This window comes from Cygnus atratus, chromosome 3 (assembly GCF_013377495.2).
Source record: "Cygnus atratus isolate AKBS03 ecotype Queensland, Australia chromosome 3, CAtr_DNAZoo_HiC_assembly, whole genome shotgun sequence".
NCBI lineage: Eukaryota > Metazoa > Chordata > Aves > Anseriformes > Anatidae > Cygnus > Cygnus atratus.
The window spans coordinates 26,839,513-26,857,602 of NC_066364.1; the positions used below are offsets into that span (position 1 = coordinate 26,839,513).

Genomic DNA, 18,090 nt, shown 5'->3' on the forward strand with positions numbered 1-18,090 from the left:
TGAAAAAAATACAAAAGTGTTTAAAGTCATTCATTGTACTATAAAAATAACATAGCATAACAACTTGTTTTCTGAGATTTTATTTAGTGTTTTAACCAAGAATGACTAAGATTTGCCTATTCTCTGGGCAGGAGTGAGATATTAAAACAAAATTATGTTCAAATATATTATAATAGAAATGGCACGAAATATAAATATACAGTCTTGAGAGTAGTTACGATTCTTTCTATGCCTACATAGTTATTTCAATTGTTTTCAACATACTGTATCTGAAACCTTAAAATGCTATAGACTTGTTTCAAATAACTGCTGAAAAGAGCAACAAATATTTTACTTGGTGAAAAAGTTGATTACTACATCCTGGATCCCAGCTGACCTCTCTTTTGTGCCCTTTACGTAACATTTTTTTTTTCTTGTACATTTGCCATCAAGTAACTGTAGATTTCCTAGGATTTTTTGTGTTTAGGTGGAACTGACTGTTCCTGGGCAACCTTTGTGATTACACAACATGTTGAGATTGGAGGGAAATTTATGCATGTTAAAGTTGGTGTATGTGTTTCATCAAAAATGAATTTTCATAAATGAATAATTTGTGTGGGAATGCATTAACTGAGAAAAAAATGTCATTCGGTCAAAACCTTCCCTCTCTGACCAAGTAACTTAACGATGCGTGCTGGAGGGGCAAGCTGTAGGCATAAAAGATTTGAGTTCAATCAAGCAGAAGAGGAATGTGAACTAGATTTCAGTTTTCCAAATTATAACACTTAGCACCAGGCGAGGAAGTGTAAAGAACTGCCAAAATGCTGCCTCATGCTTTTTGTGAGGTTGGAAGCTCACCAAATGATGACTCCTAGGGCAAATGGTGCATACTGTTCTTGTTTCGCTGACCTTGGACGCAGGCTTTTTTGTCTGCTCCTTTCCCAGCCCATTCTTGGTCGTGGATATTCAAAAGGGGATATTAAGAACTCATGCGGATGTAGTTATGAGATTTAGGTGCAGTTGCAATATGGCCCAGGGATTCCCAGGGCCTGGACGAGTGCTCAAAAATTAGACCTTTATGTGGAAGACCATCTTCCAAAGAAAGCTGTTTTTTTGAAGCCCGAATAAAAGAAGACACTTTGAAATGGCAATTAGTTTAGGTGTCTGAAACCACCAAAGTAGGCCCACAGAGGAGAAAATGTTTAGGCACACTTCCTGGACGTCTGTTATTACCTGGGTCGGTCATCTCACTGTGCTAGTTGCTGTAAATCCTGACCTGGGAGGGTTACTTTCTGTCTAACTCTCAACCATTTCGTATGTAAGATTAGGCAGACACTGAAGTCAGTTTTGTGGTAAATCTATCTGTCTGGTTTCAGGAAAATAATCACAGTAATTCATAAAGTAGAATGATGAAGAAAGTTCGTGGTCTGTAAGCAGATTTTAGTGCTTTTGGAAATATCTCTGCAATAAATCACAGTGGAGGAAAAAACAGCCTGAAACCCATGACACCGTAAGTCACTCCTGAGCATCAGATTGAGGACTGACTTCTCCTGTGTTCTCTTCCACATTCATGCGTTGATTATTTATACGGTGTGGCTGGTTACAGCTAAGACTGGGTGAAAGGTCTTACCTCGGTGTTCATTTCAGATGTTCATGCGCATTGCCAGTTTACTACAAATTTCAGGAAAACTCGCAAGTATTTTCACCCGATGCTTGTGGGAGTCGGTTTTATAACTTACATTTCAATGCAAAATATACATTGATAAAATTTATGTCAACTAAACTGTCACTGAAAATGGAAGAATATTACTGCCTGGCTTTTTACTGAGAGATGCGGTAACCTGGTACAGTGCTGCGGCTTGTCTTACAGGAGTAGGGTGTCTGTGGCACCTGTCAACAAAGGGATTGACTTTCTTTGCAGCTGGCTTTGTGGAAATGAATACTGCTCACGCTTAACTTCCTAGAGACACAATGAGCCTCTGAACTTCTGCTAAATTAATAGACCATACCCTCAGTGGGAGCTGTAAGGAACTAATGTGTGAAAATCCACCACTGGCTACATGTCAAAATAATTCTGGCTGATAAAGCTATCCCTCCTCTGATACCAGTTGGGTTAGAAAAATATTGTATTTAGCCAGGCATAACTACGTGGTGTTTTTTTTTTTTTTTTTTTACAGAATCACAGAACTGTAGGGGTTGGAAGGGACCTCAGGAGATCACCAGGTCCAACCCCCCTGCCAAAGCAGGTTCCCCGGAGCAGGCTGCCCAGGTAGGCGTCCAGATGGGCCTTGAATATCTCCAGAGAAGGAGACTCCACAGCCTCCCTGGGCAGCCTGTTCCAGTGCTCTGTCACCCTCACCGTGAAGAAGTTCTTTCGCATGTTGGTGTGGAACTTCGTGTGCTCCATCTTGTGGCCATTGCCCCTTGTCCTGTCCCCACAAACCACTGAAAAGAGGTTGGCCAAATCCCTCTGTCTCCCACACTCCAGGTATTTGTAAACATTAATAAGATCCCCTCTCAGTCTTCTCTTCTCAAGGCTGAACAGACCCAGGTCTTATTAGACTAATCTTTGTTAGTCTATAGATGAGATTTCTTTGTCTTGGAAGTGTGAGGTTTTGTATGCTAGGGTACCACCAGATCCAAATTCCAAACATACCTCTTAGCACTACGTTGCACTTCGTATCTTGGGGACACATTGCACTTAACTTTTCATATGAGCACAGGAACAGAGCACCCAGATCATATTGTGCACTCTGAGAAATTCACCTTGAAAAATAAATTCTTAGAAAATTGCAAGAACCTGTTCTTGCAGCCCCAGTTGTATTTTTGAGGCCTCAGCACTATACTAACCACCTTCCTTCTGACATGGCATCCATTACATGAGGTGTCTGTCCCATGTGGGTCCAGCGATAAAATAAGAGTTTTGTATTTTTTTCCTTCTCTGTTCCACACCCAGATGCTCCTGGAGTGTACTGAAGTTTTGTTTTTATTACTGGGTTGTTTTTAGGCTGCCCTCCCCCTCGAAAGGCTGATGAAGCTCAGTAAGTGCCAGTATGGGTCTGGCTAGACTGAACAGTTGGGACAACTAATTTACTTACAGGTTTGTCTTTTATAAATTTGCTGCAGTACATTTCAGTAATAAAAGGAAAGATATATTAAACTCCTTAAACAAAATCTTTTTAAAAATCAGTAAAATGTTCTTGAGGAAAAGACTTAAATAGACAACCCTAACAATGTTATACTGAATATCTCTGCCCCCCTGAAAGAAGAATAAAAGCAGAATGTACTAGCCAAATGGCAATGATAAAGAGCCCAATATATCTCATTATGTGATTTTTTAAAAGGTGACTGGGAGAGTAGGGAGTGCATTTTTATGGTAGAGTGGCAGCAGAAAATGAAAAAATGGCACTATTCAATGTTCTCACTAGCTTAATTAAGAGAGGTATGACGAAGCATTTCATCTGTCTGGCTTTTACAGCCAATGGCAATAGTAAGTCTTTTAAAAAGAGAATAAAGGAAATACTGCACCTCTGTGTTCTGCGGGGAGAGGCTGTGGCATAAAGAGTATTGATAATACTGGAATTTCAGGTGCAGAAAACTGAAAAGATTATTTTTGCTGGCTACTTTAGACTTAGAACTTTGTTATTTTACCCTGCAATCACACTAATTTTGCGCTGCTTGTTTTCATTCCTAGGTTACTGATATTTGACAACTTCAGGTAAACATCAAAATTCCTTGGTAGCTTTCTTGTGTTTGCAGAGTGCCAGCCACAATGGGGCTGTATTTTTGCTCATCACTTGGACACTACCCACTAAACACACTCAGTAACAGTACACTAGAAATAGTTTAAAGAAGTTAGGGTAGGTTGTGGCATGTCTGTAAAGAAATAAATCAATAAGTTGCTTTTATATGATAGATTAAAATGAAGGTGTTATTCTGCAAGAAGTAGGATTAGGAAGATAGTGTCAGTAAGCTTAATTTGGATGGAAAGGTTCAAGTCAACTGGGAAAGTTTGTTTTCAGTGTCACAAGACAGAAGGAAAATATGGAATGTTAAAATAATAATAATAATTATATATATATTTTTTTTACATTGACTCTTGCTCCTGGCAATCAAATCCCAATTTAGACAAACTTACCAATTTGATTAAGTTATTCTTAAACTGGTTTTGATTACTTATGATGCAGGAAGTATATTATGAAAAACTTATAAATTGCTGAAAAGTATTAAGAGCTGGAAAGTAGCAAAGAGCATTATAAACTACCAGTTTGATGCAATAACAATTTATTGAAATGGTTCATTCCTTAAAATGGCTTGTAATGGTTCTCATTTGATGTTAAGTCACTGGAATTTCTGAGTTGAGATAATCTGATCTGCCTTATGCAAAGAGTAAGCACTCATATGGCCAGTTTTCAAATGGGAAAGTGAATAGAGGGAAGTCATATATATTGCTTATCATGATTATCTTGTTCTTCCTTCTGTGTGGAGATAAAAGTCTGATCCAGCCAGCCACACTGTGTGATCTTGCCTTTAAAATATTTAATACTGTCATTTATATGGACATCATTGCTTTGTGGACTGGTCCCTTCCCTTTTTCTTTAGATATTAGAAGTCTTGGATCACTTCAAACACTGCAATCATATATCAATCTGTCAAGATTTTGATTTTTAACTTTTTTTTTCCATTCCCTCTGTTATTTTCACTTTGAATTTGAGTAATGGCGTTCATATGTGAAAAAACTGATACCAGAGATACGTGTGTAAAAGAAGTTTTGACAACACTGAGTACTACACATCAGAAAGGACTGGTACTGGGCACAGCCTTCATTAGTGCTGAATTGCAGCAGGGCTAAAAGATGGCTAAAGGAATCTGTTCAGGAAGCTCCACCAACGCCACAAGCCAGAAATTCGGGAGCTGAAAGCATTCATTACACACAGTAAATAAAGGAGGCACAAATACGGGTATCGTATGTCTGTGGGAGTGATTTTGGGCTTCCTATGTGAGAGGCTGGAGCAAATCCCCTTGAGTGTTACTACAAAACCTCCATTCCTTGAGGGGATTGCGTGAAATGGAAGACGTGCACAAAATGCAGTCTGGTTTCTTTGCAGCTGATTGACTTGACTGCTTCCCATGTAGGGGACAGAGGATCTGCAAAGGAGTTTTCTGGCCTTGGCAGCATCTGCTAACGGAAGATTTAGAAAAAAAGGGTGACAAAAGGAGAACAGCTTCTCTTCTGTGGTTTCACTGTAATTGGTTGTGAAAAGGAGACAAAGCAGAGCTAGCAAAGTTGTGCTGGAGCATCCGGAAGGGCTGAAGGAGTTTTTCAGTTATGCTCACTTTGTTAAAGAGAGGGAGCAGGGAACGTGCATGTTTAAAGGAAATGGGAGAATGGAAAATTAAGAGCTAATAGAGGGTGCTGTGGGACTAGAAGAAAACAATAACGGCTCCCTGTAAGGACATGTGTTATATTTTGTTGTGATTTATGGCTAAGTGATGCATTTATTTAGCCTGGATAAATAAGGAAGAGATAAAGGATGCCCTTCACATTTTTTCACCAACTTTCGTTATATCTTAATAAAATCATTCCCCAAGACAGCCCTCTCCTGACCAGTCTTCTGGTCAAAAAAAAAAAAGTATTATTTTATGCAGGTTGTCTTGCAAATTCTTTAGTTCAAAGAGGAACTGATGGGGCAGTTAAGTTAAATCCTGATAATTTACAAAGACCACATCTCATTTTAAAGACAGTCAGAATAAGCCAACATGAAACAGCTTGTTTTCTTGAAGTCCCAGCACTCATCCTGAGAACTCTCAGGTCTCATCCTTTTTCCTTTTTTCGGCTTGACTTTCGTTGTCTTCATGGTATGTGACTTCTCTGTACATAGACCCCTTAAATGTTTAGATATGATGATACATATGATCATCTCCCAGTGATATCTCCTTCCCTGTAAAGTTCAGCATTTGACCGCCCTCACCTGTGGACTTGTGCTCTGGGTTTTTGGTGATGTTGCCTACTGAAATTCAGCTCCCTGTCCACCTCCAGAAAAGAGACTGAACTATGTTGAGCTGAGCAGTCACACAAAAGACACATTCACCAAATTCAGTGAAACTTCATCCAATTTTAATCATAACACTGCAAAAGACAAACACGTGTTCTTTTTATTTGGTTTTGAGTAGAAATATTAAGCTTGAGTCCTACATCTCTAAAATACTATGTGATTCATCTCGTGATAATATAAGTATGAAAAATATATTGGAGATCTTTTGGTCTCTGAGATCTCTATCTCTCTGCAGTAACCACCGAGGCAGCCAAATCAAATAGCTTAAATTAGACACAACCTTTAGATAGCTAAATTAGGTGAGTGAAAGTAGTTAACAACAGTATTATGTTTCAGAAATCTTCATTTTTATTACTGCAAAATATGATCTCATGAAATATTATCCATCTGACTGCTTTGTCCAGTGTAACTGAACAAAAATGCTTGCAAAAACAACCTAGACAAAGTTGTGGGCTATCTACTCAATAAACTGCACATACATGGTGCAGCTAATGACCTGTGGTGAGTCTGCTAAAAATGCCAAGGGTTGAATCACTGCAGTATGAATACATCTGGTGGTAGGAATTGGCTGATTTTGCAGAGGTTGAAAAATAATAATATAAAAACAACATGTTGAAAAAGATTTGCTTCAATGTGGAATCTGCAGCACAGACTCAGAAATGTGCAGTCAGTCTCAATTTATACAACGTCCAATGTTTTATGCAACACGTAATCCATGGATTGGATTGTTCGAAGAATTATTAAGAGTCCAGTAGATTTCAGGAATAAGTGCACATCTTCAATTCTTCAATTCTTAAGGTCCTTAATTTGATTTTGTTTTGTTTTGTTTTGTTTTGGGGGGGTGGGGCATAGGTAGCCATGCCTGATGATATTCTACAAGCAGGATATGCACAACTTACAAGTACCAAGCAAGTGCCTATTGACTCACACAAAAAATAGCTTGTATTTAATGGCCTCTTTGGTTAAGGATTAATAAACTCACTGCTCCAGATACGGCACTGAGTGTCTCTGCTCCCCAGCCAGGCATCGGTCACGAGGGGAAGGGCAGGCTGCCAGCAGCCTGCCACCAGCCCACCAACACTCACAACTGGTCACTTGATCCTGTAATTTCTGACTGGGCTGATGAGCCTCCTTCTCTTTTATTAACTAAGGATTTTACAGGTTTCCATGCCGGTGTTTTTGCTCTTGAGCTACTTACGGTCCTGTCTCAACAGTTCTAGCTCTGCCTGGAATTTTTATTCTTCTTGCCTCTGTACAGACTCACAGCTGTTTTTCAGCAGTCTGAGCAAAGGTTGTTATTTGGTGTCTGAGCTGGCCCCTGACCCCTTGGCACACAGAATGCTAAAACCCTGCTAGTGGGGGAAGCTTGCAGAAGGGCTACAGAAAGAGAAAGAGGGGGTTCGCTAAACAGAATGCATATTATTAAGGCGATAGGGCAGAGTGAATTTGGAAAGGCTGTGAGATGCCATCTTTCAGGGCGTATGCCTGCTAAACGGCAAAGTTAGGAAGAAACTGTTGTTATAGGTCAGGTTGTCCATGGCTGCTTACCTTGTGGATTCTGTGGAAATTTCCTCTGCAGCATCTGGTACTGATCACCGTCAGAAACGCTGTTGTAACTAGATGCTTGGGCTGCTCCTGTATTTGCAGCTCCTGCATTCTCTGTGGATGTATTATGTACGCATGCAAAACATACTATGTTCCATATTGTCCCGATGTTAGTGAGTAGAAAGAAAAATCAGTTGATTGCTTTTGCTTACTGATAATTCATCAGGCAAAGCATTAGTGCTAGCATATAGCATGGTAAGTTTGGTGTAGAATATTCCTGAGAGTTGCAGAAAGTGACTGGAAATGAGACATCAGTTATTACTGATCTTTTTCAACAAATAGTTCAACATTTCATTTGTCAACGTTACAGATGGAAAACAAGCCAGTTCTGCTTCATTTTTAGCAGTGTATCTGTCTGTTCACATTTTCACATCATGTTTTTTATAACCGATGTCCTTGGTGATGGTTGCTATGAAAGGATATTGTCACTTTAATCCAGTGTCCCTCTTACAGGGCTAGTGCACAGTGGCCCTCTTGCTTTAGATTTAGATTTTCTGCTTTGAAAGCTTTAGATGTCCTTAAGTACCAAGCCTCTTTGCCTAGGTTATTAGTCACCTTGACATTGGTAGGAGTTAATTGTTATCTTTCCCATTTCTTATGTTGACTTTCCCTTTAAAGCTTGTCTCTCGCATTTGAAAAGTAGACGTAAATGATTTTTCTCCTAAGTCATCATGGAGCTCAAACTTTTTTTTTTTGAAAGACATGTCAAGAGGACATGTATTTGTCACTCAGAAAAAGAGTTCAATCACTAAGTGTTTCCCTTTATGTGTGAATTTGTGGTAACTAAAGCTAATGCTACCTTCAAGGTGGAGTAATTACGGTGATGCAGAAATTATGCCCACGAGAAGACTGCTCAGGGTCACCCTGCGTGAGAGCGATCATCTGATGATCTTCTGTTACCTGAGAACTGCCCTGTAAGTCTAGCCTGATCCCCTTGAAATTTATAAAGGGACTGTCATGAGAGTTGCATTGTGCTGCTCTTATTAATTCTTTACTGTGCTTAAGGGCTCTGGATGGTAAAGACTCTCGATTCTGGATTTTTGTGGATGTGAACTGATGATCTCTTTTTTCCATCACTTTTGTGGCTATGTTGGTTTGGTATCTATGCATCTTTAAACTACTTAGCCCTTCTCTGTCCCAATGTCTTTTCCCCAGTAACTTTGGAAACCACTGGCCAAATTAAACCAAATAATATAGATGGGTAAACTTCTCAAAGGCGGCAACATTCAACATGTTGTCTGAAAATTGGCAACTCAGTAGAAGAAAGACAGTAGAAGACAGCAGAAGAAAGATAATGATTAGATATTAAGAACAGTTAGATAATTAGATAATAACACTTAGATAATAACACTTAGATCATTAAGAACACTTAGCTAATGATCTCACCAGGGGCGAGACAGCAGAAAGCTCTGTCACATTTGATCACCACTGCACAGTTGATCAGCCTTCAGGCAATGCTCAGCACATGTACTACTTTTTTCTGGGAGGAAGAAAAGAAAGACCTGGGAAAAAAGAATGGGGAAAGTGTGAGGTTATTGTGTGTGAAATGGAGCCCTGGGCAGAGGGTTGTAGGCACACTGGGGACAAAAAAGAGAATGACCCATATGAAGCCAAGTTGTGCGTCCTTCTTATCATAGACTAAGTGATTTATTTCTAATGCCATACAGAGCTCAGGAATTACTCCAGGTCCTAGATGCTTTAAGGAGGAAGGGAAGGGAAGGGAAGGGAAGGGAAGGGAAGGGAAGGGAAGGGAAGGGAAGGGAAGGGAAGGGAAGGGAAGGGAAGGGAAGGGAAGGGAAGGGAAGGGAAGGGAAGGGAAGGGAAGGGAAGGGAAGGGAAGGGAAGGGAAGGGAAGGGAAGGGAAGGGAAGGGAAGGGAAGGGAAGGGAAGGGAAGGGAAGGGAAGGGAAGGGAAGGATCCTTAACCATGTTTTTAAAACTTTCACGGATTATTAAAACAAAAAGAAATAGAAAGATGTAAATGATTCACAATTAATATTTTTTTTCTTTCAGTCTTGACGATAAAATCAGGTACGATATATCCACTGTATCACTCTAAGGTTCTTGCTGTGATCTGTGAGAAATGTTTCCTTTAGAAGCAACTGTTTCTATCTGTATGGTGAAAGAGATTAAAAGATTTGTAAGAACTTAGTTTTATAAAATTTGGTTCAAATTCAATATTTAATTTGACAACATTCTCTAAAGACATTTAAATGATTTCTTTCCTTAACATACTGTGTTGTTCAAAGGTTAGAACTTCAGTTGTTGGCATGCCGATGCAGCAAGCCTCATAATTCAACCTGCTAGTTAAAATAATGCCAACTGTGAACTGATGCTGTGCTTCTTAAGCTCCTACCACTGTAAACGAGCGCGGTAAGAAGTAACACTACTTTCCCTCCCAGGGTCAGGATGTAGGTGTTTCTATACTATTAGTCACAGAACTTATTACATATCCAACTACCATTGCTGCATTTTAAGATGTTGATGCCATAGCATCCTTCAGATGTGCTGGTGTGTGGAATGAATTGCTTCTCCGAGAGCATGGCTCCTGCAATCCACTGCAATATTAATAACAGTGAGAAGGAAGAAAGACAATTTGCTGCCTTTGTACCAGTGTTCTTAGCCAAAAATGTAGCCAGCATACATAAAGCCTATCCTTTTTTTAAAAAGCCAGTTTCAGATAGTTGAACAGATCTGAGTAACAGCTCCAGTCAGGCTTGTGCAGCAAGCACAGCTGGACTCCAGACACTGACTCATTCTCCAATTACCACTACCCAGCTTTTTTTTTCCAACAGGCTCTCTTCTGCCAATAAATCTTCCAGCTTCCCATAACGTACTGTCAGGCTGAGGTCATGTCAATGTAGACATAAAAACTAAATATATGTCCACACCCGTAAAGAGGAAAACAAGGCAAGAAACTTGGAACTAACTAGCACTAATAAAAGAAAAAGAAAACCAACAAAAACAAGTGGAAAGCATACAGACAATTTTAGAACTTCTTTGTACAGACCACAGTGAAATATTCTGCAACGTTCTTTAGCAGGCCACCCTCTGCAACTCTTTTGTATTTCTGTTGCATTTAGCTAAGATACTCTTAGTTAAAAGCAAAAAGACAACAAAATTGGACTTTGTAAGTTGTTACACCCAAACTATAAGGGAAAAGGACTAAATTTTGCTGTGTGGTAAATCTAACAGAGTAAACAGTGGTCTTTGCCAGCCCCAGTTTCACTGTAATATGTAAATAAATAAACATTGACCTGAAGGACTGTTTGCAAAGTCTTGCTGCAAATTTCAGGTAGGTAATATGTTCCATGTTCTTGTGGCCACGGTGTGTGGGCTTTACTAAGTTTTAGCACAACCAGATCTCCCTTTTACTTCCAGTTTACTCCAGAAAACTTGCATTTGAGTTTAACTGAAACATCGTAAGATCAACTTTTTTCTAAAACGGATATCTTATCCCAACTTTAGCTTAGTTTCATCCATACAGTGGATGAAATTCTGTGGCCTCTCTTATGCAGGCAGTTTAAATCAGTTTCCTTTTGGCTCTAAAACCTGGTAAAATAAAAGAAAAACAATGCGGAAAAAGTACATCGTAGAGCATATTTTATTTTTAGTAATTGTGGGACCAGTCTATTTTGTAGGCTACCAGCAAGCTTCTTACAGTCAACCCATTATTGGTAGACCACAATTAAAAATAGAAAATTGCCACTGATGAAAAATGATTTCCAGTCACAAAAGCAGTACAGAAATTGCGCTGTTGAATTTCCAGAGCTATCTCATTTGCTGAGGAGTATTCATACAGGTATCCAGATATTCTAGCCAACTGACTTGTTAGTCCTATGCAGCATGGGAAAGATAAGATCCTGAAGTAAATGTGGTTGCAAAATGGCTAGTAGAGTCCTAACAGCAAAACCAAATTGATATTAAAATTTGGTTGGTTTTGCAGAATCTCTGCCAGGCAGTTTTTCAGTCTTTTTTGAAGTTCAAAAATGTCTTACGGAATGAGTTTCTGACATTTGCTTTGGCTGCTAACGAAAACTCATGTATATTCAGGCCATTACACTTGAACTTTGAAGAGTCTGTCATAGCAACCTTAAAAAAAAAAAAGTGAATGAGTCTGACTTTAGCTTATTGTGGGTGACAGAAACCTTATAACTGAAAGCAGGTGTTTTTCTACCTGACCAGGAGGAAAATGCTCAATAAAAATCACAGAAGGAAAACACTTTGAAGAAGGGTAAATGAAATGGGAAGTCATGGTAAGGGTAAATTAAGGGTTTTAAGGGTAAATTTCATTAAGGGTAAATGAAAGGGCAAGTCTTTTCCCTCTGAAGCCAATAATCTGTAGGAACAGATGTATTTGTAATCATCTAAAATGTCAGAGATGCAGAATAAGCAGGTCAGTAAATATGACATGGGTGAAAAGTAGTGTGGAAAGTACTGGGGCTGGCTGCGTGGGATACAGGAGAGGGGAAGAAGTGAACTATGGCGGCATTAGCAGGACATTAGCTGTCTGTGGCCCCAGGTTACTGCTCTTACTCTTATGATTGAATTACTGCTACCTACAAGGGATGCCCACATATCTGGAGCTGGGGAATCTCTGCAGGTGGTAACACAATGAATGCCTATGGAGGAGACGGAACGGGGGAGGATATAGTAGTGGGAAAGGGAAAATGAGCATCAGTAAGTGGTTCCTTGGACCCAGAAACTGTCCAAGTGGACTAGAAATGTCGTAGGTGAACGGGGAAGGCAGATGAGGAGACTGAGGAGGTGGGGATGGCAGCCTACGCAGCGTATTTCTGAGGACTGCTGGGGCTGTCCCTCCCTTTTTCAGACTACCTGCTGTGTACTGCTCTGCTACAGCTTCTGCTTTCTCAGCTCCCCATGTACAATTTGCAGGCTGTTGTAGACATACAAAGCAGAAATGAGAAGTTCCTAGACGTGTAAATAAATTCATGCTCTTGGCTCTGTTCCCTGAGAGCATCACCTGCTCCCTCCTGCTAGGGAGTGAGTTCAGTCGAGCTGGATGAGCAGGCGTACCACGGAGGGTGCTGCCTGCTCGCTACTTGCCACCAAAGGGCTGCTGGAGGCTCTGCCACTACCATGAAACTGCATTTTCTTGCAGAAAATACTCTGTTCACCTCTCTGCAAGAGGTCCTTGAGTGATGATACTGTGAAATTTTAAACCCTAAGCATGATTTACTGTCACGGAAAAGCACATTTAAAATTGCTTGATTTTTTCCATTGTCTTTCTAATCACATCAACCAACTAGACGTTTTAATCAACAACAAATGTATTTTTTCATTTATTACTCTTCTGGTGTATTTACTTTGTTCTACTATCACTGCCACTCTATATAGTTTTGTTCTATGTAGTTTCTTGTACTAGACTCACTTCTCTAATGTGTAAACAACTTCTAGTGATTCATCCAATATTATGAATTTGTTCCACGTGCTTGGTTCTTTCTCTCCTACTCTTACCAGAGGGAGAACTGTATGTGAAGTTGTAGCTTTGTTGCTACATGCTATTGTTTTATTTTTAAAAAAGTATTTCTATTTATTTAAAAAATATATATATTTAAAATACATGAAGGCAAAGAAATTTTGTGCATGAAGGAATGTATGGAAAACAGCCTCCCCAAACCCCTATCTTCCTCTACTTTTTTAGAAAGATGCTTTATTCCTGAGGAACAGAAATATCAACTTTAAATTTGGAATTTAAGTGATCCTTTGGGCATAGAAGTTTGTTTTTCCTCAAGAGTAAGAGAAAGACTTTGCATTCAAATAGAGACCTTGCACAGGGAACAGAGAAAAGACAGATTTTTTTAAAAAAAATTAATAAAATATCAAATAAATCTGTTGGAAGATAATAAGCGCTTCAAACTAGGCACACAAACTAATCCACTTTGAGAGTTCTTTGTATGATGTGACCCCTCAGCTGTGGAATTTGTAGAAAAAAAGTCCTCTGTTGCTTTGAGACTTCCACTCTTTAGGATTGTTGAAAAAGATCTTTGAAATGGTAGGTGATTGTAGGCTGCGACAGCTGTAACACATGGGATTTTTCTGTTATTCTAAAATAGGACTTGGCTCGCTCTCTGAAATGGAAAATTCAGTATTTTTGCTGTGCAACTGACCAATTTTCTGTAGTTAAACTATGCTAATTTTGTTTTATTTCCCTGTCCTCTAGAATCTGCCTATAGATGCCTGTTGCTTGGTAGCTTTCCTTGCAAGGTGAAGGCTGCAGTGTGTGCACCCTGTGCTATGCAGTTGAGAGAGGAAGGAAACAAGAGTATTCAGGCTGCCAGAGAACAAACGGCAAGGACAAAGAGCAAAGAGAAATACTAGCAGTGATTTTACCCATGATGACTGTCATTACAACCATCGTACCTGCCTGCCAGAGCTTTGCTTTGTGCTGCTTTCAAAGTCTACTTTTGCCTAAGTTTGGACTAGAAGACCTTGGAAGAACACTGGCATGGAGTGTCAGGTTATCATGGAGATCATCGCATTCATCATAAATTGGTAAGGTGCTCAATACCTGCACAGGTACTCAACACTCAATATGTAATTAAATATCTGCCATCATTTGTGCCCGTGTTTAACAGTATACATTTATTTCATTGAACAGGCAAAACTACATGCACCAAAGCACGTGATACCATTCAGATATCCGTGTAAGCAGCGGGCTCATAAAAAATAAGTATAATAAATATATATAAAAAGAACACATTTACTTTTGAAAGTATTTGGGACACTGTGTTCTATTTTTTTTTTGGTGAATGCATTAATACCACCTAAAATATAAGAGTAAGGTATACCAAGTGGATCCATTTAGATTCACTATGGTGTTACTGGATTTGTTATAAAAATGTTAGGTCTGCAACCTAGTCTAATAACTTTGTTGTTGTGAAAGTTCTGTGTAGTCAATTGTGTAACTAATATACTTGGTTTCTTACTTCCAAGTGCAAATGTAGTAATCTCTTCTACTCCATCTGTCTATATTGCAGGCAATTTTACTGGTTATTTAAAAGCTGCTTATTATTATTATTTTTTCTGCAGAAGTACCACGTAGTTTTCCAAACAATAATGGGTGTATAAGATCTCTACATATTCATGTAGGTGGTCTGAAGAAAGATTACCAAGATGCTGGTGGCAATAGTTATTCTAGTTCTGCAGTCTGAAACTAAATCAACAGCTTTATCAGCAAGGCTGAATTTTAAGGAGAGCTACACTAGGAACTGATGTCAACAGTGCTGGAGGATGGGCTTTGAGGCTTAAGTTCTGAGGCTATATTTTGCTTCCAGTGAAACCAATGCAGTTTTAGAGAAGACTTAATGGGAAGAGGGGTCTTTATTTGAACTTTTCACTGTTGCTTTTTAATAAACTTGTTAGTGTGGCCTCTTTAACACAGTTTCTGCTTCTACCCTCAGCCAAAGGCGATGCTATAACAAAATGAAAGTAATAGAAAGACAAAATACTAAGGAATAAGACAAAGTAATGCAAGTATTTAGTTTCCAGTAGGAAGGCGGCTAAAGAATTAGCTAGTATATTAATAGTCTTGATTTTGTAGGTCTTACTTAAGCAGCTTCCAATTAATTTGGAGTTTTGCTTGCATAAGGAATGTGGGATTTACCTCTAACTCATTATGTTGGTGTTAATTCATAACAGGGAACAGGACCTGGTATTACATACAAGGGACACTCTTTTCCCCTAACTTGCAAAAATGTTTAAGTTTTCACTTCCGTGCACCACCTGCATTTGAAAACAAAACAAAACAGAAAAACAAACAAACAATCTTGAGGTAAACAAATGGAAAATAAATCAGCTACGCAGGCACCTAAATTTACACAGACTGGATGTCCTTTTGGAGGCCAGCAGGATGATACCTACCTCTTTCCAATAATCCCATAGGAAACTATTCCTTTTGAAAGAAGAGCTTAAAAGATAGGTGCAGGTTTAGTGGCTAGATTGGGCACACTGGATACTCCCGAGCACTTGTTTTTTGGGTTTCCACTTGTAACAGTGGAAGTGCTCTGGGTAACCCTAACACAGCTGCCAATTACTTTTAGGTTGGAATCTTACAGACTGTTTTACACAACGGCTGGGTATTTGAAATCTCTGTGTGTGTCAGTACTGAATAGGACATTTTTTCATCATCAAGTCATAGGCTAAACATGGGAAATCTGCCTGGCCAAGTCTGTATTATTCAGTATCCCTAAATAAACGCTGAAAAGGCTGAAGAAAATCTTTATGCTGTGGTGGGTTTCCTTTAATGCAGGCAGAATCATATTTTTAAATTTTCTGACAATAAGAGATACTCCTTATAAAAAATATTTTAAACCTTCTTTGCATTACTCTGAATCTGATAATTCATTCTTTATGTGGTTCAAAAATAGATAAAAATCCTAGATACATAGATTTGACTAGGTTTTATGCGGTTTCATTTTATTTTGCATAGCAATATTTTGGGGGTTAATGAAGATTTTCAATTACCCACAGATCACTTGATAAGAAAGGATGCTATTCTTTACCGCTGTGCGGGTACGAAATGGATTAATCTCAAAAGAGTATAAGAAATGCAGCAAATATGTAACAAATTTTCTTCTTGTAAATTAATTTAGTGGTAATAATTTCCAAGAAAAGAGAACATCAGTATCTATACATGTAGACAGACTGATAAACTGGTTTAGGTGTTTCAGAAGCTCACAATTTAAATATGGTAAAGATAGACTTACAATAGGAAAACAAAAGAAGGGTTACTTGTGCAGCAGAATACACACAGTCTACAAATTGATTCTACTTTTTAAGCCCTGATGCTCAATTTTTCAAATCTTCCCCTGTCTCTTTGTTTAGAAACAATCATTCAGTGGCTGAGCTGAAGCTATGTTTATGCTGATCAGCCAGGATGTTTGTGTTAACTGCTTGGTTGCTGCTGCTCTGCACACAAAACTGGCTGAGTTCTGCTTTTCTTTCCCATGGTAGAAATTCCAGTCTCTCTCTCTCCTTTTTTTTTTTTTCCAGGCTCTAATTTCTCAAATCTATGAGAACTTGTTAATATAGAGTCACAGACTCACAGAATGGTTTGGGTTGGAAGGGACCTCAAAGATCACCTAGTTCCAGCCCCCCTGCCCTGGTCAGGGATGCCACCCACTAGATCAGGTTGCTCAGGGCCCCATCCAGCCTGGCCTTGAACACCTCCAGGGATGGGGCATCCACAGCTTCTCTGTCTAACACTGGTCAAATACTCAAAAATTATTAGTGTTAAAAAAAAAAAAAAAAGGTCAGAAAACTCCAGAGCCTCAGAATGTCAGGCAAAAATTTTTAAAGCACCTGGAACATCTTCTAACAGAGTAGAAGTGTGGCATCCTTTCAGAGAAGTCTAGCACAGGGACAGAGCAGATCCTTCCTTGATATGTAGCCTGAGAAATGATGGATGCTCAGGGACTGAAAATAAGATATAAAATGGAAAAAGGAAGTAGCGAGCATGTTCACTATGGCATCCTAAACGTACTGAAGAAGATGCATGCAGTGAGAGGCAGACCTGTCGAGATAAATTAAAGATGACTGTGAAGTTGTATCTCTTGTGTACTAGAGATTTGGGCAGGGAGGTTGGGAACTAAATCCAGTATCCAAAAGCACAAGTGGAGCCAGAGTGACTTAGGATGTCACAAGGGATGTAACCTCGCTATTTAAATAAATTAACATTGAGAGACAGAGAATGTATTCCAAAATAGCCCCCTGAACCTCTCTTCAGTGCATGAGTCATGCTTTACTCACTGTGGAGCCTGAAGGAATCTAAAGGCTAGCACAGAACACTTACCTTGCTATTTATAGTAAATACAGAGGTATCCGTGCATCACAGTCAGAAAAAAGTCTCAGTATAACCCGGCTGGAAAATATTTAATGAGCTAATATAAAGCATGGAGCAGAGAAAGTTACTGCAAAACAGTCACCCAAAGAGAAGGTGGATGCAGTGACACAAATACACTACAACAGAAGTGTAAACCAGTCAAGACTTCTGGGAAAGCCAGGTCAGGAAAGGAACTGAGTTAAGTGATGGAGAAATCTAAAAACTGTGTAAATTAAAGTTTTAACAAATATTCAAGTAGATTTTTTTAAGAAATTGAAACATCAAGAAAACAAGCTATGAATATATATAAAGACTACATTATATGAGGATTCAGTCAGACTGGTGATGCAAGCAGTAAATAAGATTATGGATAAATTAACAGTAAGAGCTGGGAGCAGAGAAGGGACATTTTGTGCTGATCCCTGCTATCCGCCGAGGTCCAAGCATCCTAGACTTGAAGGATGAATGGGGCAGTTTGAAGGAGAGACAAGATGCTGGCATCACCCTGTTTACTTTCTTTTTAGGAGCTGTAGATATGCAAGTAGAAAAGAACTGGGCTCCAAAAGATTTGCACTGGACACTGCTGGTTAGCATAACAACAGTGGGA

The 18,090-nt window shown here is 39.1% G+C and overlaps 1 long non-coding RNA gene across 1 annotated transcript; it reads left to right on the forward strand.

Annotated features, from left to right (window-relative positions):
* Window positions 1–2,986: 2,986 nt before the first annotated feature.
* Window positions 2,987–8,554, forward strand: LOC126913241 (uncharacterized). The gene is made up of 3 exons (XR_007707987.1): window positions 2,987–3,079; window positions 3,674–3,697; window positions 8,447–8,554. It is a non-coding gene; the product is annotated as an uncharacterized LOC126913241 (long non-coding RNA).
* The last annotated feature ends 9,536 nt before the right edge of the window (window positions 8,555–18,090 follow it).